Source organism: Lithobates pipiens, unplaced genomic scaffold, assembly GCF_037356315.1.
Source record: "Lithobates pipiens isolate NorthernLeopardFrog02 unplaced genomic scaffold, aLitPip1_a1.2 Scaffold_3, whole genome shotgun sequence".
In the NCBI taxonomy this organism is placed as follows: domain Eukaryota; kingdom Metazoa; phylum Chordata; class Amphibia; order Anura; family Ranidae; genus Lithobates; species Lithobates pipiens.
The window spans coordinates 182,229,043-182,251,624 of record NW_027507790.1 but is presented as its reverse complement, the minus strand read 5'-3'; positions in this window follow the sequence as shown (position 1 = coordinate 182,251,624).

Below are 22,582 nucleotides of genomic sequence, written 5' to 3'. Positions count from 1 at the left end.
GTCTCAAATTTGCTCTCTCTTTCCCTCTCATATTGACCACTTGTTAAATCTTTTTGTTTGTTTCCCGCCATTCTCCTGGGAGGCTGAGACAGACAGGCTTGCCAGATTCATTTTCTGATCAAAGCTGTTTGATTTGGTCAATTTTGCCACATTGGAGACGTTCTCTATTACAGAGATAAATAGCCTCGAGCCAACTGTCAACGAAAACTTGTAAGCTAATAAATTATTCCAATTTCTTGCAGTGGATTTCTCTGGAGACAGCCCTAGGAAATACACTTTTTGATTAGTAAATTTCTCTGTGTGTGTGTCTGGACATTCAAATGTGTCTACTTTGATTAGTACCATTGCTTTTCAAGTCCAAGTTGGCTGAGGGGCTGTCAGTTGAAGGCAGGCCTAATGCATAATGCATAAACTGTGCCCGCTAACCGGTGCCTGATTCAGCACTGGAAAGGCGGGAAAATTGCCCTAACAACCCCGGCGGTTTCTTTTTTTTTATCAAGGGAGATAAAGTTTCAAGACTTGTCATCTGTTGAAGCGACGGTTACTTGTCACAAGAGTCACGGAGGTTTGGAAAGGTTGAAAAAGCAATACCACGCAGCGGCAAAAACAGATGATCTACTGAGACCTTCTTAAATTGATTACCTCCCCCAAATATTGGCATCTTTAAAAGATGTTCTGTATTTTCAAGGGTAATCAGTATATCAGGCTCGGCCTCCTGGGCTTTTTTAAAAGCTTGGTGTTTAACAAGGTTTTCCATATTTCCAAGGGACCCTCCAAAGCACTTTAAGCCTTCAGTATGCTTCACGTTAAAAATGCAAAATAAATAAACACATCAAATAAACTAATTACAATCCCCTTATTGAAATCTGTAAAACAAGTTCTTTTTTTAGGAGTCTTACTTCTAGGTGTTTTAAAACTTGTGATCATCGAGCTCAGTGCATTTAACAATAAAGAATCAACACTGCTACCAACAAATTTGAAGACCTTGGGCATGATTCCATGTAATTGATGGTATATTTTTCCCAGTGCAATCTGTTTTTTAAAGTCTTCCCTCTACTGGTTATAGTCAGGGATAAGGTTTGGATTTGCCACCACTATGGGCGAATCTTGTGGGTTTAATATGCATCAACTTATTGAATTTTGAAGGTTTGATATTCATGGTCCTGGTAACTTTAACTGCCTATTTACTCAGGATATTTTTTTTAAACCATAATGAACTGTATGGACAAGAGAAATGGCCATCACTCTAATGCCCTGTACACATGGTCGGACTTTTCGACGGAAAATGTGCGATCGGATCTTGTTGTCGGAAAATCCGATCGTGTGTGGGCTCCATCGGACTTTTTACGTTGGAATTACTGACACACAAAGTTTGAGAGCCGGATCTAAAAATTTTCAACAACAAAATCCGATCGTTTAACCACTTGCCGACCGCCACACGACGATATACGTCGGCAGAATGGCACGGGCAGGCATATTGGCGTATATATAAGTCCCTGCCTGCCCGCGGGTGGGGGGCCCGATCGGGCCCCCCCCCGGTGCCTGCGGCGGTCGGCATTCGTTCGGGAGAGATCAGGGATGAGGGGACGGCCATTCATTCATGGCCACCCCCTCGCGATCGCTCCCGACGAATGAAAATCCTCCGTGACATCACTTCCTCTCCTGTATTGTAAACACAGGCAGAGGAAGTGATGTAATCTCTCCTCGTGTCGGTCTTTTTCGTTCCGGCACGGAGGAGAGAGGATCGGTGAGTTGCACCTAACACTACACTAACAGTAGAACACGCCAGGCACACTTTTCACCCCCCCCGATCACCCCCCAATCACCCCCCCAATCACCCCTGCCCCCCCAGTCACAGTGACACCAAGTGCATTTTTTATTTTTTTTGCATTGGTGTCATTTGTGACTGTAATAACTGTTAGGGCAGTTAGGGTTAGCCCCCTTTAGCTCTAGGGTGCCCCCCTAACCCCCCCAATAAAGGTTTAACCCCGTGATCACCCCCCGTCGCCAGTGTCACTAATAAGCGATTTTTTTCTGATCGCTGTATTAGTGTCACAGGTGACGCTAGTTAGGCAGGTAAGTATTTAGGTTCGCCGCAGCTTTTTATAGCATCAGGGACCCCCATATACTACCGCATAGCCCCCTGATTGCCCCCCAGTTAACCCTTTCACCAGTGATCACCATATAACTGTTACAGGTGACGCTGGTTGGTTAGTTATTTTTTTTTTGTTTCAGGGCACCCGCCATTTATTACCTAATAAAGGTTTAACCCCCTGATCACCCGGCGGGTGATATAAGTTTGAGGGTCAGATAAGGCCTGCGTCGCCCCAGCGTCAGGTTAGTGCCAGTACCGCTAACACCCACGCGCAAAGCATACACCTCCCTTAGTAATATAGTATCTGATCAGATCTATGTTAGCGTTGCCTTCATTTTAGGTTTCCCAAAACGCATTGTTAGCGGGATCAGCCCAGATACCCGCTAGCACCTGCGTTTAGCCCCTCCGCCAAGCCCAGCCCAGCCCACCCAAGTGCAGTATCGATCGATCACTGTCACTTACAAAACACAACACACATAACTGCAGCGTTCGCAGAGTCAGGCTTGATCCCTGCGATCGCTAACAGTTTTTTTTGTAGCGTTTTGAAACAGTCGCTGACAGGCTAGGTGCTTTTTTACCTGTGAGTCTCACTAGTGTACCCCTAAATTTAGAGCCCAAAATGGCAAAGCGAAGGTACACTAGTGAAGAGGCCTACACGTTTCTGAGCATGACAGATAGTGAAGAGGACGTCACTCATCTGTCAGATTCAGGCTCAGAATACGATCCTGTAGAGGACAGCGGCTCCATGACAGATAGCTCTGACGACGGAGATGAGGCCGCTGCTAAGAACAGGTGTGCCCAATCCCGTATGTATTCTGTTGTTGAGGTGCAGGAACCGCAGGTCACTCGTATGGAGCAGAGACGTACTAGAGCCGCTCATCCTTCTGGTGAACTGGCAAGCACCAGCGGCCTAGTACACCCTGGACGTACATCCAGCACTGCAGTAACACGTGGTGATGTGGCGAGTCCCATAAGTGCAGTTCAAGCTGGCGAGGTGGCAAGCACAAGTAGTGTCCCGCTGCCACCAAGAAGAAGACAAAGACAGGCCCGTCGTACCCATAGTGCCCTTCCTGCAGAATTCGCCAATCCTATTTGGGTGCCCACATCTTCTGCAGAACCCGTACTTCCCCCATTCACTGGCCAACCTGGCATTGACGTGGAAACAGTTGATTTTAAGACACTTGACTTTTACTCACTGTTTTTCACCGAAGATCTCTATAGATCTATTGTGGACCAAACCAATTTGTACGCTGCTCAACACATCGCCACTATTCCCCAGTCCGCCCTTGCCAAACAATGGAAACCAGTTACGGTTTCCGAATTTAAAATCTTTCTGGGCCTCTCCCTCAACATGGGCATAACCAAAAAGAGTGAGTTGCGGTCATATTGGTCCACTGACCCAATTCACCATATGCGCGTGTTCTCTGCTTCCATGTCCAGGGCACGATACGAGATGATTTTGCGGTTCATGCACTTCAGCGACAATGAACTCTGTCGTCCTCGTGGAGACCCTGAATACGATCGGCTCTACAAAATTCGGCCCCTCATAAACCACTTCAACCAACGTTTTGCAGACATGTTTACTCCCCATCAAGTTGTCTGCGTTGATGAGTCCCTGATTAAGTTTTCTGGTCGCTTGTCATTCAAACAATACGTCCCCAACAAGCGTTCCAGATACGGGGTCAAGATGTATAAGCTCTGTGACAGGGCCACAGGCTATACACGTAGTTTCATGGTTTATGAGGGTAGAGATAGTCACGTAGAGCCGGAGAACTGCCCTGATTACATAGGAAGCGCTGGCAAGATAGTGTGGGACATGGTGTCACCCTTATTCAGAAAGGGGTACCACTTGTACGTGGACAATTATTACATAAGCGTGCCACTGTTTAGTCACTTGTTTGATCAGCAGATTGGAGCATGTGGCACCGTGCGACCTAATCGCCGGGGCTTTCCCCAGCGGCTTGTAGAGTCCCCTCTTAGGCTGGGGGAGAGAGCCTGCTTGCGCAGTAATAATTTGCTCGCTATGAAGTGGAGGGATAATAAGAATGTTTTCGTTCTTACCTCCCTTCATGCAGACACGACGGTCCAAATTCCTACGGCGACTGGTATTGTGGAGAAACCCCTCTGTGTCCACAAATCTAACCTTAACATGGGAGGGGTGGACCTCAATGACCAGTTGTTGGCGCCGTATCTAGTTGCCCGTAAGGCCAGACGCTGGTACAAAAAAGTGTCTGTTTATTTATTCCAATTGGCTATACTGAATGCTTATGTACTACACAAAGCTTCAGGACGGACTGGATCCTTCCTCAAATTCCAGGAGGATATCGTCAGAGCCCTTCTGTATCCAGACGGTGCTCCACCTCACCTTCCCCTACCAGATGCAGTAAGCCGGCTGCATGAGAGGCATTATCTTTATGCCCTCCCGAGTACCCCTACCCAACGAGCCCCCCAAAGAAAATGTCGTGTCTGCAGAAAGCGCGGATTTAGGCGTGACACCCGTTATTGTTGTCCCCGCTGTCCTGACAATCCTGGTCTTTGCATTGGTGAATGTTTTGAACGCTACCATGAACTAGTTGAGTATTAGCGTAGGGTACAGCATTGCACAGGCTAGGCACACGTTCACAGGGTCTCCCAAGATGCCATTGCATTTTGAGAGACCCAAACCGCTGGAACCGTTACAACAGAAGTGTTAAAGTTACATAAAAAAGTGTTAAAAAAAAAAAAAAAAAAGTAAAAAAAACAAAAAAAAAAAAAAAATATAAAATAAAAAAACCAAAAATAGTTGTCGTTTTATTGTTCTCTCTCTCTCTATTCTCTCTCTATTGTTCTGCTCCTTTGTACTGTATTCTATTCTGCAATGTTTTATTGTTAACCATTTTTTGTTTTCAGGTACGCCATTCAGCTGTAGCGTGGATTTATTTATCTTGACAGCAACAGCGTTTGCTCCCACGATACGTAAAGCCACGACTCCAGCGCTGTCGGAGGTGATTTCACCACCACAGTTAAAAAAAGAGCATATATGCCGAAGCATGGGGGCATAAGGGGTGGAGGAGCGATCTGCTCCTACCTTTTGCGGGAGGATGCCCCCATGCTTCGGCATATATATATTTTAGGCACAGATTGTGTTAAATGTGTTATTTTTTGCGATTTTTTTTGTATTTGCTTTGCAGGTATGGTAAGTCCTACTGTTATACTGTAATGTTACTTTGTTTTATTGTTAACCATCATTTGCTTAGCAGGTACGCCATTCTGCTGCAGAGCGGATTTATTTATCTTGACAGCAACAGTGTTTGCTCCCATGATACATAAAGCCGTGACTCCAGCACTGTCGGGGGTGATTTCACCACCACAGTTAAAAAAGAGCATATATGCCGAAGCATGGGGGCATAAGGGGTGGAGGAGCGATCTGCTCCTACCTTTTGCGGGAGGATGCCCCCATGCTTCGGCATATATAAATGGTGCATGTATGCCCACCATTAGAAAGTGGGTGGATGAAGGGTGGTATCTAATGGTGGGCATACCCACCGATCAATATTTTTTTTTCGTTCAGCCCACAGGCTGCATGAAAAAAAAATTACAATATATGCCCAACCAGTTCCAGCAACATACTGGTATGTTGCGGGACTTTGAGTGCTTATACCAGAATGATGCCTGCAGGTTTAGGTATCATCTTGGTATCATTCTTTTCAGCCAGCGGTCGGCTTTTATGTAAAAGCAATCCTAGCGGCTAATTAGCCTCTAGACTACTTTTACAAGCAGTGGGAGGGAATGTCCCCCCCCCCCGCACCATCTTCCATGGTTTTCTCAGGCTCTCCTGTCCCAACAGGGAACCTGAGAATGCAGCCGGTGGTTCCGCCAGCTGACCATAGAGCTGATCAGAGACCAGAATGGCTCCAATCATCTCTATGGCCTAAGACACCGGAAGCTACAAACATTTCATGACTTAGATTTTGCGGGATGTAAACAGCGCCATTGGGAAATTGGGAAAGCATTTTATCACACCGATCTTGGTGTGGTCAGATGCTTTGAGGACAGAGGAGAGATCTAGGGTCTGATAGACCCTAATTTTTAAAAAAAAGAGTACCTGTCACTATCTATTGCAATCATAGGGGATATTTACATTCCCTGAGATAACAATAAAAATCATAAAAAAATATATATAAATGAAAGGAACAGTTTAAAAATAAAATAAAAAAGCAAAATAAATAATAAAAAAAAATTAATAAAAAAAAACACCCCTGTACCCCCCTGCTAAGGCGCAACGTGGAACGCAAGCGTTGGTCTGGTGGCATATGTAAACAGCAATTGCACCATGCATGTGAGGTATCACCACGAAGGTCAGATCGAGGGTACTAATTTTAGCAGTAGACCTCCTCCGTAAATCTAAAGTGGTCACCTGTAAAGGCATTTAAAGGCTTTTAAAAATGTACGTAGTTTGTCGCCGCTGCACGTTTCTGCGCAATTTTAAAGCATGTCATGTTTGGTATCCATGTACTCGGCCTAAGATCATATTTTTTATTTCATCAAACATTTGGGCAATATAGTGATTTTTAGTGCATTAAAATAAAAAAAAGTGTGTTTTTTCCCCAAAAAATGCGTTTGAAAAATCGCTGCGCAAATACCGTGTGAAAAAAAAAAATGAAACACCCACCATTTTAATCGGTAGGGCTTTTGCTTTAAAAAAAACACTTCATGTTTGGGGGTTCAAAGTAATTTTCTTGCAAAAAAAATATTTTTTCATGTAAACAAAAAGTGTCAGAAAGGGCTTTTTCTTCAAGTGGTTAGAAGAGTGGGTGATGTGTGACATAAGCTTCTAAATGTTGTGCATAAAATGCCAGGACAGTTCAAAACCTCCCCAAATGACCCCATTTTAGAAAGTAGACACCCCAAGCTATTTGCTGAGAGGCATGTCGAGTCCATGGAATATTTTATATTTTGACAAAAGTTGTGGAAAAAATACATTATTATTATTATTTTTTTTTTTTTTTTTGCACAAAGTTGTCATTAAATGATATATTGCTCAAACATGCCATGGTTATATGTAAAATTACACCCCAAAATACATTCTGTTGCTTCTCCTGAGTACGGGGATACCACAAGTGTGAGACCTTTTGGGAGCCTAACCGCGTACGGTACCCCAAAATCCAAGCACCACCTTCAGGATTTCTAAGGGTGTAAATTTTAGATTTCATTCCTCACTGCCTATCACAGTTTCGGAGGCCATGGAATGCCCAGATAGCACAAAATCCCCCCAAGTGACCCCATTTTGGAAAGGAGACACCCCAAGCTATTTGCCGAGAGGTATGGTTAGTATTTTGCAGACCTTCATTTTTGTCACAAAGTTTTGAAAATTGAAAAAAAGAAAAAAAATATACATAATTTTTTTTTTTCTTCATTTTCAAAAACAAATGAGAGCTGTAAAATACTCACCATGCCTCTCGGCAAATAGCTTGGGGTGTCTACTTTCCAAAATGGGGTCATTTTGGGGGGTTTTGTGCTATTTTGGCATTTTATGGCCTTCAAAACTGTGATAGGTAGTGATATGTAAAATCAAAAATTTACACCCTTAGAAATCCTGAAGGCGGTTCTTGGTTTTCGGGGCCCCGTACGCGACTAGGCTCCCAAAAAGTCCCACACATGTGGTATCCCCGTACTCAGGAGAAGCAGCAGAATTTATTTTGGGGTGTCATTTCACATATGCCCCTGGCATGTGTGAGCAATATATCATTTAGTGACAACTTTGTGAAAAAAAAATAAAAAAAAATAAAAGTTTGTAATTTTCCCGCAACTTGTGGCAAAATATAAAATATTCCATGGACTCAACATGCCTCTCAGCAAATAGCTTGGGGTGTCTACTTTCTAAAATGGGGTCATTTGTGCGGGTTTTGTGCCATCTTGGCATTTTATGGCCTTCAAAACTGTGATAGGTAGTGAGGCGTGAAATCAAAAATGTACGCCCTTAGAAAGCCTGAAGGCGGTTCTTGGCTTTCGGGGCCCCGTACGCAGCTAGGCTCCCAAAAAATCCCACACATGTGGTATCCCCGTACTCAGGAGAAGCAGCAGAATTTATTTTGGGGTGTCATTTTACATATGCACATGGCATGCGTGAGCAATATATCATTTAGTGACAACTTTGTGAAAAAAAAAAAAAAAAAGTTTGTAATTTTCCCGCAAGTTGCGGCAAAATATAAAATATTCCATGGACTCAACATGCCTCTCAGCAAATAGCTTGGGGTGTCTACTTTCTAAAATGGGGTCATTTGGGGGGGTTTTGTGCCATCTTGGCATTTTATGGCCTTCAAAACTGTAATAGGTAGTGAGGCGTGAAATTAAAAATTTACGCCCTTAGAAAGCCTGAAGGCGGTGCTTGGTTTTCGGGGCCCCGTACGCGGCTAGGCTCCCAAAAAGTCCCACATATGTGGTATCCCCGTACTCAGGAGAAGCAGCAGAATTTATTTTGGGGTGTAATTTCACATATGCCCATAGCATGTGTGAGCAATATATCATTTAGTGACAACTTTGTGAAAAATTTATAAAGTTTGTAATTTTCCCGCAACTTGTGGCAAAATATAAAATATTCCATGGACTCAACATGCCTCTCAGCAAATAGCTTGGGGTGTCTACTTTCGAAAATGGGGTCATTTGTGGGGGTTTTGTGCCATCTTGGCATTTTATGGCCTTCAAAACTGTGATAGGTAGTGAGGAGTAAAATGACATATGTATGCCCTTAGAAATCCTGAAGGCGGTGCTTGGCTTTCGGGGCCCCGTACGCGGCTAGGCTTCCAAAAAGTCGACCACATGTGGTATCCCCGTACTCAGGAGAAGCAGCAGAATGTATTTTGGGGTACAATTCCACATATAACCATGGCATGTGTGAGCAATATATAATTTAGTGACAACTTTGTGTAAAAAAAAAAAAAATTTTTTTTTTTGTCATTATTCAATCGCTTGCGGCAAAAAAATAAAATATTCAATGGGCTCAACATGCCTCTTATCAATTTCCTTAGGGTGTCTACTTTCCAAAATGGGGTCATTTGGGGGGGGTTTTGTACTGCCCTGCCATTTTAGCACCTCAAGAAATGAGATAGGCAGTCATAAACTAAAAGCTGCGTAAATTCCAGAAAATGTACCTTAGTTTGTAGATGTGACAACTTTTGCGCAAACCAATAAATATACAATTATTGACTTTTTTTTTACCAAAGACATGTGGCTGAATGCATTTTGGCCTAAATGTATGACTAAAATTGAGTTTATTGGATTTTTCTAATAACAAAAAGTAGAAAATATCATTTTTTTTCAAAATTTGCGGTCTTTTTACGTTTATATCGCAAAAAATAAAAATCGCAGAGTCAGTCAAATACCTTTAAAAGAAAGCTCTATTTGTGGGAAGAAAAGGACGCAAATTTCGTTTGGGTACAACATTGCATGACCGCGCAATTACCAGTTAAAGCAGCGCAGTGCCAAAGTGTAAAAAGACCTCTGGTCATTTACCAGCAAAATGGTCCGGTCTGAAAGTGGTTAAATTCCAATGGTGTGTAGACAATTCCAACCGACAAAGTGCCATGCATGCTCAGAATAAATGACTAGATGAAAGCTATTGGCTACTGGCCTCTTTATAGTCTCTTCATACGTGGTTTGTCACCTCATTCTGAATGATCAGATTTTCCGACAACTTTGTGTGACCGTGTGTATGCAAGACAAGTTTGGTCCAATATCCGTCGGAAAAAATTTGATGGATTTTGGGGTCGGAATGTCTGATTGTGTGTACAGGGCATTAGAAGGAGCAATACTAGGGCTTTTTTGCTGGCCTTCTAAGCTATGGCCAACAAGCTTAGAATTGTTGGTTTAAGAGCTTTTGGTTCACCCAGCCCATTCACTATAAAAGGGAGCAGCCATTGGGGGTTATTTACAAAAGGCAAATCCACTTTGCATTGCAAGTGCACTTGGAAGTAAAGTCGCTGTAGATCCGAGGGGGACATGCAAGGAAAATAAAAAACAGCATTTTAGCTTGCACGTGATTGGATGATAAAATCAGCAGAGCTTCCACTCATTTCAGATCTACCCCTTAGATTTAGAGTGACACATTTTCGACTCGAACACCGGCTGTTCGCCCGTTCGGCAAATACTGAACTTTATGGGCCGTTCACACCAAATTCGTGTGGCGCTCACGGCCCACAATGCACTGCGCCATCGCAGTGCATTGCTGGCTCATGATTGGCCAAGCATGCACTGTGACCCCGCATGCTTGGCCAATCACAGCGCCGGCAGTGAGGAGAGCCATAATTGACCACAGGCACAGACAATTATAGCTCAGGGGGTTTAGTACACGCTCCATACTATATAAGGCCACCAACGCGGCGGCCTTGTGTAGTGTGTTCCAGCGTGCATGGAGAGAAGGATAGGCAGGGACAGTTTGTTCTTTTCTCAGGCATCTGCAGGAGTTAAAGTGGGTGTTGTGTGCCTCCAGCACAGTATACACCTGTATCTACCCTTTATTGCTGGTGTTCTCTAATACAGGCATCTGCAGGAGTTAAAGCGGGTGTTGTGTGCCTCCAGCACAGTATACACCTGTATCTACCCTTTATTGCTGGTGTTCTCTAATACAGGCATCTGCAGGAGTTAAAGTGGGTGTTGTGTGCCTCCAGCACAGTATACACCTGTATCTACCCTTTATTGCTGGTGTTCTCTAATACAGGCATCTGCAGGAGTTAAAGTGAGTGTTGTGTGCCTTCAGCACAGTATATGCCTGTATCTACTCTTTATTGCTGGTGTTCTCTAATACAGGCATCTGCAGGAGTTAAAGTGGGTGTTGCGTGCCTCCAGCACAGTATACACCTGTAGCTACCCTTTATTGCTGGTGTTCTCTAATACAGGCATCTGCAGGAGTTAAAGTGGGTGTTGCGTGCCTCCAGCACAGTATACACCTGTAGCTACTCTTTATTCCTGGCGTTCTCTAATACAGGCATCTGCAGCATTTACAGTGGGCGTTGTGTGCCTCCAGCACAATATACACCTGAAGCTATCCTTTATTACTGGTGTTCTGTAATGCAGGCATCTGCAGGAGTTAAAGTGGGTGTTGTGTGCCTCCAGCACAGTATACACCTGTATCTACCCTTTTTTGCTGGTGTGCTCTAATACAGGCATCTGCAGGAGTTAAAGTGGGTGTTATGTGCCTCCAGCACAGTATACACCTGTAGCTACCATTTCTTGCTGGTGTTCTCTAATACAGGCATCTGCAGGAGTTACAGTGGGTGCTGTGTTACAAACAGATTCTACTTAACAGAACAAACCTACACAGTCCCTGTTTTGTTTGCACCGCCTGTATACTGCTGTTTTGAGAATATAGGGCCTAGGGGCCCCACGCCTTTCCTTTTTTAAATTTAGGTACAGGGTTCCCCTTAATATCCATACAAGACCCAAAGGGGCTGGTAATGGGCAGGGGGGGCTACCCATGCCATTTTTTTCTCAATGATTTTCATCTGTATTGCCGGAAACAGACATGACATTAAAACCACAAGCAGTTTTAAATGACTTTTTTTCCATTAAATGTTTTGTGCAGGGACTGTTCTTAACACGGGAAACACGTGCCACTTCACAGGCATACTATAGACGTCCCCTAGGCACGATATTTAAAGGAATATTTCACTTTTTTTCATCATTAAAATCAGTGCTCCCGAAAAAAACTGTCATTTTTAGAAAATGTTTTAGCATTGACTCATGTCCCCTGGGGCAGGAGCCGGGTCCCCAAACCCTTTTTAGGACAATATCTTGCTTATTAGCCATTAAAATTAGCACTTTTTATTTTGAACGTTCGAGTCCCATAGACTTCAGTGGGGTTCTAAAGTTCGCACAAATTTTTGGTCCGTTCAAAAGTTCTGGTGCCGGGGTATGTATGGCTCATCCCTACTAGGAACACACAGTCTCTCTCCCCTCTCCTGGCAGGACGTGGAGCTCTGTGTTTACACACAGAGATCCACGGTCCTGCTCTGTCACGAGCGATCGCGGGTGCCTGGCAGACATTGCGGTTGCCGGGCACGCACATCGGCTTCTTGGTGATGCGGTCACCTATTTTGCTGGGAAGCCAAGGACGTTATATAGCCTAAAAGATATTATACATAAATGTATGTGACTTAGCGCATAATCTCAGTGATCCGTCTGCTACACAAAAATTACTATAACCATATGTGCATCAAAAACATTACTTCAAACGTATTCAATAAATAAAGTGCTTCAAATAAAGTGCATCCAATAGTCCAGTATATAAAGTGCACTCCTGCTAATAGCAATAGTAAAGTACATCCAGTATAGTCCAGTGAAAAAGTGAATTCATATAGTGCACTCCGCAGAAATAAAGTGCTAATCAAGAAATTATGTGCAAAATGCCAAGCTTATTAAAGTGCAAAGAAGTTCTGTGCTAAAATGGAAAATCCAAAATTTGTGTCCTTTCACTCCCAATCCCAGTGATGAGGGGTGCGCTGTGAATCCAATAAAGTACTCTCAGTGCCCTCAGCTCATGGGTGTGGAAAAAGCGCTCTAAGCCTTTGTACACACGGTCGGAGATTCCGACAACCAAATCCGTCGGAGTAATTCCGACAGATTAATTCCGGAAGAGGTCAGGAAGTGATGTTGCATACACACGGTTGGACTAAGTTGTCGGAAAATCCGATTGTACATAACGTGATGATGTTATTTTGTTACGACGGGACTACGTTCAGGCTAGTAGCCAATAGCTTTGGTCTAGGAATTTTAACTGAGCATGCGTGGCACTTTGTCTGTCGGAGTAGGCTACACATGATCGGAGTATGTCCGATCGGAGCATTTTGTCTGAAAATTTTACCGGCAAGTTGGAAAAGTTGGTCCGTCGGATATTCCGACGGAAGCAGTCCGATGCAAACCACGCACAGTCGGAATATCCGACAAAACGGTCCAATAGGACACATTCCGTCGGAATCTCCGACCGTGTGTACAAGGGCTAATAGATTACACCAATCTTGCCCCCACTTCCATATATGTAGGTCAGTCAATTCAGCAATTACAATTAGGTATGGGAGATGAATATCAGCTTAGACTCCATAATTGGATCCACGTGTAAAAATAAATGGGTCTCCAATAGTACATTACCCAAATAACATAACTTTTATTTTAAAAAATGGCTGCTTACATGTAAGTAGCTGAAAACCAGACCAGACTCATCGGCGTTCCACACCACTTTGTATGTTATTTCTGGTCCGTGGCATCCACTTACAGTCCGTCGTAATGACTTCCGGCTCGTTTACTTCTGTTCTACTCCTATGTGTTACGTCACACTGCGTACCTCGTGACTTCATCAGGGAGACAGATTGGACACTTTTGACACTATTTTGGGACCATTGAAATGTATACAGTGATCAGTGCTATAAACATGCACTGATTACTGTATAAATGTCACTGGCAGTGAAGGAGTTAACAATAGGGGGTGATCAAGGGGTTAAATGTGTTACCTAGGGAGTGATTCTAACTGTGGGGGAATGGGACTTACTAGGGGAGGAGACCGGTCGGTGTTCCTATATACTAGGAACACACAATCTGTCTCCTCTCCCCTGGCAGGACGTGGATCTCTATGTTTATACACAGAGATGCACGGTCCTGCTCTGTCACAAGCAATCGCGGGTGCCTGGTGGTCATCGCGGCTGCCGGGCATGCACATCGGCTCCTTGGTGACGCTGGGAAGCCGAGGACGTTATATGACGCCCACCCAAAATGGGAGATCCCATCTGCGGACGTCATATGACTATGGGTGGATAGGGAAGTGGTTAAAAAAAAAAGCTTGTGCATCAGGGTTGGTATTTGAAGTTTTCATTTATTTTGAGGGTATATTGGTCCATACTTTGTTGTTAGATCATTTATTTTAGGTAAACAGTTTTTTTGTCAGATTTTTTTTGTGTCAATAGGACCTTTTGTTTTAGATTTGGGATGCTTATAGTGTAGCATTCACTTCTTATTGACCATCTGTTTTTGGAACTGCCCTTCATTCGCAGAACACAGTTGCATCATTTAAAATTTAAAAAAAGTATAGTGTAAAACGGGGAGTAACAAAACCACCTCACAGTATATACAGTATTAGTTACTATACTATGACCATTCATCAGACCATTTTTACTCATAGATTAAATAAGAGTTAGACATACACCAGTTAGGCCTAATATCCCCAATTAAAACTGTCCTGCTGCTGAACAATTTTACAGCACTGTACCCTTGGCAATATCTTAATTATCGTAGTAAAACTCCAGCCTGTGCTACTTTTTTGTTTCAGGGTTGGTATTTTGGGGTTTCTCTTTCTTCATTTGTGGGTATTTTTTTTATGTTGATATAACCTTTTTTTTAGATTTAGGGTGCTCCAAGTGGAGTATTCACTTGTTACTGACCATCTATTTTTGGAACTGCACTTTATTCACAGAACTCAACACAAATCATTTCAAATAAAAAAAAAGAAAATTTTAAAACAAGGAGCATCAAAACCACCTCACAGTATACATCACTCACTATATTACTTGCATTCATCACACCATTTTCCTCATAGATTAAATAAGAGTTAGGCATACACCAGTTAGGCCTACCATCCCCAATTAGAACACTCCTGCTGCTGAACAGTTTTATGGTGCTGTACCCTTTGGAATATCCTAATTGTTGTAGTAAAACCCCAGCCTGTGTTACTTTTTTTTGTTTCAGGGTTGGTATTTGGGGGTTCATCTTTTTTTTTTTGGTATTTTTTCATGTTGATAGGACTTTTTTTATTTTATTTGGGGTGCTCATGTGGTTACTGACCAGCTGTTGGGAAAAGTGGAAAAAAAACTAAGCACTAAAACTACCTCACATTACATTACTAACATTTCTCACACCCTTTTTCCTCACAGATTAAATAAGAGTTAGGCATACACCAGTTAGGCCAACCATCCCCAATTAAAACTGTCATGTTGCTGAAAAACTTTACAGTGCTATATCCTCTGCAATATCTTAATTGTTAAACCCCAGTCTATGCTCCTTTGTCTGTAGTACATTTGGGCATAGCCTTGCTATTTGAAATTGCCCTGCTCCTGGCCAATTTTATACCGTTGGGTCATTTGCATTCTCTTAATTCTTATAGTAAAACATCTGTCTGTACTGTATTTTCTCCCTCATAAAAAATGTCCTGGTCAATTTTAAGCTTCTGTATCATCTGCAGTTTCTTATTTTTTAATGAGAACTTGATAGAAATTGCCAGCAGCAGGACAGGTTTGTATCAGCAAGATAAGTGACAGACACAGTGAACGACTGTCCAATTTCTATCTGCTGGTCAAAGGGGGCCTATTATCATTTGAAACTAAAATAAATCACTTTGCGGTGCTGCTGCTGTTGATAGGCCAATCTAATTGTAAAAGAAAAAAATCAAATCCTTAGGCAAAAATTCCCTGTCAGTGTACAGTATGCTGTTGCTTAGAATTTCCATGAAAATCGTACTGTTCTATAACATCATGAACAGCTTTAAAGGATAAGTTCACAAAAATAATAATATATACAAGTAAAAGGCACAGCACTCTAGTACCTCAATATGACCCTATATAGTCCATAATAGTCCAAATAGGTGTGTAAAGGAATAGGTCTGTAAATCAGGGCTGCCAATGGAGACCAGAAGCCAATTCCAGTGCACGCTACTGAAGTTGCTCCGACTTCAAAAGAAGTTCCTGTACTACTTCAATCCGACTTGTAGGCGACTTGTACCTATTGATTTCAATGGGGGTCGCCTCCAAGTCGGATCTCTGTATGTACAGAGGTGACTTTGACAGAATTATTAGCTCTGAAGTGGGAACTCCACGCCAAATGTATGAAAAAATTTGGCGTGGGTTCCCCCTCCGAGAGCATTCCAGGCCCTTAGGTCTGGTATGGATTCCAAGGGGAACCCCCTACGTCGAAAAAACGGCGTGGGGGTCCCCCCCAGATCCATATCAGACCCTTATCCGAGCACGCTACCCGGCCGGCCAGGAAAGGGGGTGGGAACGAGTGGGCGGCCCCCCCTCCTGAGCCGTACCAGGCCGCGTGCCCTCAACATGGGGGGTGCCTTGGGGGAGGGGGGCGTGCGGCCCCCCCACCCCAAAGCACCTTGTCCCCATGTTGATGAGGACAAGGGCCTCTTCCCGACAACCCTGGCCGTTGGTTGTCGGGGTCTGCGGGTGGGGGGCTTATCGGAAACCGGGAGCCCCCTTTAATAAGGGGGCCCCCAGATACCGGCCCCCCACCCTATGTGAATAAGTATGGGGTACAATTTACCCCTACCCATTCACCTGTAAAATAAAGTACAAAAAAAAACACAACACACAAGATAAAATAGTTTATTGCACAGCTCCGGGGGTCTTCCGTCTTCGGGGGTCTTCTCGCCGGACTCCTCCGCTATCTTCTTCTAGCTCTTTTACTAGCGGAGGAGTGCGGCTTTCTTCCTCGCCGCCGTCCTCTTCTTCCGACTTCGGGGGTCTTGTCCCCCTCTTCGGTTCTTCTGCCGGGCCACCGCGCCTTCTTATAGCTCTTTTACAGGCGGTGGCCCAGTCTTCTGTCGCCGTCGCCGCCTTCCGTTCTTCTTCTTCTCCTGGAGATGTTGACTCGACGCTCTCTCCGGCCGCAATGCCAGGGGCGCGCTGCGCAGCGACTTATATAGGGACAAGGGGCGGGGTCATCGGTTGATGTCACATGGGTTGATGTCACATGGTGACTCCCCCCTTACGATGTCACAGTCCCGCAGGATGCTGGGACTGTCGCCATGTGACATCAACCCATGTGACATCAACCCATGTGACATCAACCCATGTGACATCAACGGATGACCCCGCCCCTTGTCCTTATATAAGTCGCCGCGCAGCGCGTCCCTGGCATTGGGGCCGGAGAGAGCGTCGAGTCAACATCTCCAGGAGAAGAAGAAGAGAAGAACAGAACAGAAGGCGGCGGCGACGGCGGCGACGGCGGCGACAGAAGACAGGGCCACCGCCTGTACAAGAGCTATAAGAAGGCGCGGTGGCCCGGCAGAAGAACCGAAGAGGGGGACAAGACCCCCGAAGTCGGAAGAAGAGGGCGGCGGCGAGGAAGAAAGCCGGGCTCCTCCGCTAGTAAAAGAGCTAGAATAAGATAGCGGAGGAGTCCGGCGAGAAGACCCCCGAAGACGGAAGACCCCCGGAGCTGTGCAATAAACTATTTTATCTTGTGTGTTGTGTTTTTTTTTGTACTTTATTTTACAGGTGAATGGGTAGGGGTACATTGTACCCCATACTCATTCACATAGGGTGGGGGGCCGGTATCCAGGGGCCCCCTTATTAAAGGGGGCTCCCGGATTCCGATAAGCCCCCCGACCGCAGACCCCGACAACCAACGGCCAGGGTTGTCGGGAAGAGGCCCTTGTCCTCATCAACATGGGGGCAAGGTGCTTTGGGGTGGGGGGGCCGCACGCCCCCCTCCCCCAAGGCACCCCCCATGTTGAGGGCACGCGGCCTGGTACGGCTCAGGAGGGGGGGCGCCCGCTCGTCCCCACGCCCTTTCCTGGCCGGCCGGGTAGCGTGCTCGGATAAGGGCCTGGTGTGGATCTGGGGGGGACCCCCACGCCGTTTTTTCGGCGTAGGGGGTTCCCCTTGGAATCCATACCAGACCTGAGGGCCTGGTATGCTTTTGGAGGGGGAACCCACGCCAAATTTCTGAAAATGGCGTGGAGTTCCCCCTTCAGAGCTCATTCTCTGATTGGCCACGGCAAAAGTCGCCTGGCCTGGGGCGACTTGTAAGTCGCCCCAGGTCGTGTCTAAAAGTGTTCAAGTCGTCTCCAAGTTGCTTCACAAAGTCCTCCTGAAGTCGTGTCGCCCCTGTGTCAACCAAGCCTAAGACGGCTCTCATTCACTTACATAGATTTTTAATGCCTCATGCACACGGACGTTTTTACAGCCCCTTTTTTGAGCGTTTTTTGCAGCTTAAAAATGCCTGTCCATGTTAGTCTATGGCTTCATGCCCACCTAGGCGTTTTTGAGCTGCAAATGGCATAGGCGTTTTTAAGCTGTAAAAAAAACCCAGGACCAGTGCGTTCCGTGGCGCGGAGCTAGAGCTGTAAAAACGCGAATCGCGGAAAAACGCACACAAACGCGCATAAACGCGCATAATGCGTAACATATTTCCTTTATTTCTGAGTGCTATAGCCAAGAGATGTGCTTATTTAAAAAACGCTACTTAACGCTAACGCGCAAAAACGCGCAAAAACGCCAATGCAAAACGCGGTAAAAATCGCGTTTTTAACGCCGATTTTTCCAGGCTTCGGAGCTAGCTTTGCAGCCAGTTTTTTAAAACGTCCATGTGCATGAGCACTAAATGTTGTCCGACCTGAGGCGACTAGGGGCGACCTGAAGTCGGATCTGAGTCGCCCCTGTGTGAACCGAGCCTTAGGCTCGGTTCACACAGGGGCAACACGACGTGACTTGAAGTGACTTGACGTGATGTGACTTGACGTGACTTGACGTGACTTGACGTGACTTGGCGTGACTTGGACCCGACTTACAACACTACTTTAAGTCACCCCAGGCCAGGCGACTTGCCGTGGCCAATCAGAGAATGAGCTCTCAGGGGGGAACTCCTTTTGAGAGCTGATAATTCTCTGAGAGTTGCCTCTGTATAGACGGAGATCCGACTTGGAGGCGACCTCCATTGAAATCAATGGGTACCAGTCGCCTACAAGTCGGATTGAAGTAGTACAGGAACCTTTTCTGAAGTCGGAGCGACTTCAGTAGCGTGCATTAAGACGGCTCTCATTCACTTACATTGATTTCTACATGTTGTGCGTCCTGAGATGACGTGGGGCGACTTGAAGTCAGATCTTAGTCGCCCCTATGTGAACCGGCACCTAGGAAAAAACAAGGACACGGGTGCCTCTGAATGTATAAATCTAAAACTTTAATAGTAACTTTAATAGTAAAAACAATATCCACTCACATAAGAGAAGGTAAAGTTGAGTTTATCTCTGGGCTGAGTAGTGTCCAGGAGCAGGGTGGGTGACCAGGTCACAGAATATCCATTTATCACTGGTGATATGTGGCACATCAGATCCCAGGAAGGAAAGATTGGGTGGGGAACTGTCAAAGCTTGTAGGTTCTTATAGCGCTGCAGGCTCCTGAAGTCCTTGCTGGTAACCGGTATGATGGAGGACGGCCGTGCGGTGGGTAATCCAGAGCGAGGCTTGGAGACCAAGAGACAGCGTAGCACAGGGCAGTGACATCACAGAAATGCATTATAAAAATTATACTGACCACCTTTTCCAAACACCAGAATCTCTAAAAATATTCTCAATGCTTATTGGTTTTCCGTATGTATATTTAAGTGTCCATGCATACTGGGCTTAAAAAAGCCAGTTCTTTTGGCAGAAAAAAAAACCACTCATATAGAGCTTTTTTGTACAGGCATTTAGGAGCATTTAGCATTTTTTCTGCCAGAAAAGCTCTCAAAAATCCAAACCAGAAGGTTTTTTTTTCTGCCTCTAAACATTGAGCTTAAAATATGCCTGTAATCGTCCTAAGGCCGCGTACACACGCGCGGACTGTTCGCCCAACTTTGTCCGTCAAACAGTTTCGGCAAACAGTCCGCTCAAACTTAGCATGGACGGACATGGCCACACACGACGGACGAACAGTTTGCTGAAACCGTGCGCGATGACGTGAACGGCACGTACGACGGGACGAAAAATACGATGTCCTATACACTGCATTATAGCTTTCGGCGTGAAAATCCTTTCTGAGCATGCGCGCAACTTTGTTTGACGAACAAGCCTACACACGAGCGGGCTGTTCGCTGAAACAAGGTTTCAGCGGACAGTTTTTCGGAAATTCCGAAAAACCTTGTCCATCCAACTGTCCGCTGAAACTGTCCGCTGAAAGCCCACACACGAGCGGACTGTCCGCCCAAACACTGTTCAGCGGACAAAGTTGGGCGAACAGTCCGCCCATGTGTACGCGGCCTAATGGTTATGGGCACATAGGATAACATTGAGCTGCTGCGCAAAGCACCAAACTCATGTAGAAGACATTTTTTAAGCCCAGTTTGCATGGACCCCAAAAATATATGAGTAACAATTTCTACATTATTCACTTAGCTTACTGTGCATTAAAAGCAGTAGTATTAATACAGAAACAATATAAAATGAATTTTGCTTTTGTTAAATAATGTTTATCAGAATTTCAATATTATCTTGTTTTGGGATGAAAACTTAAAACATATTAATTCATTTCCATATTGCCCAGATTTAGGATAAAAAACACATTTAACTCCTTTGTTTCCTCAGTGCTACAAACTCTACATAACTCTATGGTTAATTTGCATACCTAAATCATGTTTATATACTTTTTAAAGACATATAAGTTGCTTATTTGGTTTAATAAAAAGAAATGTTTTAAAAAAAAATTCTACTTTTTCAAACACGTTTTATTTTTTTAATACTGTAATTATTAATGACAATCACAGTATCAAAAGATTGACACCACAGCTGTCATTGCAGCCTGTAAGCTCATTTTGTCAATAAAGCCTCCAGTTTCAATGATTGGGAACGACTCTGATTGTTTTCCAATTGTTTGTGGGTATCAAAGCAATTAGCAGCAGCTGAGATTCAGAGCCTCGAGGACTGACAAATGTTGACTGGTGGCTCTCAAGTATTAACATATTCCTAGAGTGGAGCATATAGCTGGGGAATGTTAATATACAGATTGCAGGCAGGAGGGGGTTAAATGACTTCCCTCAGATATTTGGATATTTGAAATATAGTCAAGCCCTTCAAGTTTTTGTGAGAGGGAAACTGTTGACTGGTGTTTTTTTATGCTATTTTATTGTTCTAGGGCTATTCATGCCTCAAAGTGTACATTGCGTTGAGGCGTGTGCTTTAACATGCACCTTTCTTCTCATTTCCTGAAACATGCAAAGGGTCTATGGCAGGGGTGCCCAACCAGTGGCCCGGGGGACACATGTGGCCCGCGGAGCCCTCTGATGTGGCCCATGACCTCCTGCTCTGGGATAGTAGGTTGGCAAGCCCAGATTACAGGTTGTCTACCCACCATGCCAGAGCATCAGTGTTGTGAATGAAGCCAGTGGTAGAGGAAGCAAGCAGCTGTGGAGCAGAGCTGCATAAGCCAATGCTTCCTGTATAGCACCAGCTCCTGTCATAGGTGGAGTGATACCAAATGCACTCTGCCTGGGACAGCAAAATCCCTTATTACTAAAAAATCACAGTGTATATATGGACATATCTGTTCTGGGCTGTTTTTAAACTGATTCGCAGGTGTAGTGCAGTGTACCTGGGGCTTACCTGCACTAAGCCATAGACTTCTCATCTTACCTGTGGGTTTGGTGCACTCTCAGAAAGAAATTCTAGAAAGGGGGTGGTGCGGCAGGGCTGTGTGAAATTTGTTGTGCCACATCCGAAATGAAAACTTATAAAACAAAAATCCCCTGGGGGTAGATTTTAATGGCACGTACAACTTAGTTATAAGACAGTAAATATTTTGTTACATAAAGCAAAAATAATAATATACAATATACATAAAAGAAATATGTCTGGATAACAACTGTTACCCTTGGGTGACTACATTTACTTAGACGATGTATAGGCTTATGTTGTTTGCAATGCCATAAATGATGTTTCTATACAGTTGTTATCCAGACATATTGCTTTTATGTATATTGTATATTATTATTTTTGCTTTATGTAATAAAATATTTACTGTCTTCTAACTAAGTTGTATGTGCCATTAAAATCCACCCCCAGGGGATTTTTGTTTTATAAGAAAGAAAAAAGAAATTCTATGGCAAAGTACAGCTAACCTACAGGAAAGTCACAGATGCAGGTAGACCACAGACCATCAGTATAAAAGTAGCCTTGGGCCCCTTTTAACATGATCTTTCTGACCTAATCGGACCCTCCATTCACTTCTATAGAGCGGCAGATGTAAACAGACTTGTGTCCCTTTACACCTGCCTCCTTTCAATACGATCTGCTAAAAAAAAAAACGGAAAGTGGATCTGTCCCCTTCCATTTGATCAGATGAGAGGGCCCATAGAGTAGAGTGGGCTGTGTCTGTGTCAGCTTTGCATACGCAAAGGGGACACAGAACTGTAATCTGCTCATTGTGGCCCACGACTGGTTACTAAGTCGCTTAAGTGGCCCTCGCTCTTCAAAAGGTTGGGCACCCCTGGTCTACGACACGGCAGAGGAGCCAAACTTGTGCTGGCCTGCTGTTTACCCTGTGCATTGAGGCACCTTGCATTGGGCTGATACATGATACCAACTGTGTGACCGGCTTTCGATGGACCGGTTCACACATCTCCTGGGAAGCCGCGGTCCGCATTCCAAAAGGGTCCTGTGCATCTTTGGGTCGGGTTCAGGTGCGAATTCAGGCAAAAATTTGTACCTGAACCAGTGAACAGGAACACAACGTACCCCATGCTGTCTACTGCAGCCACACATTTGTGAAC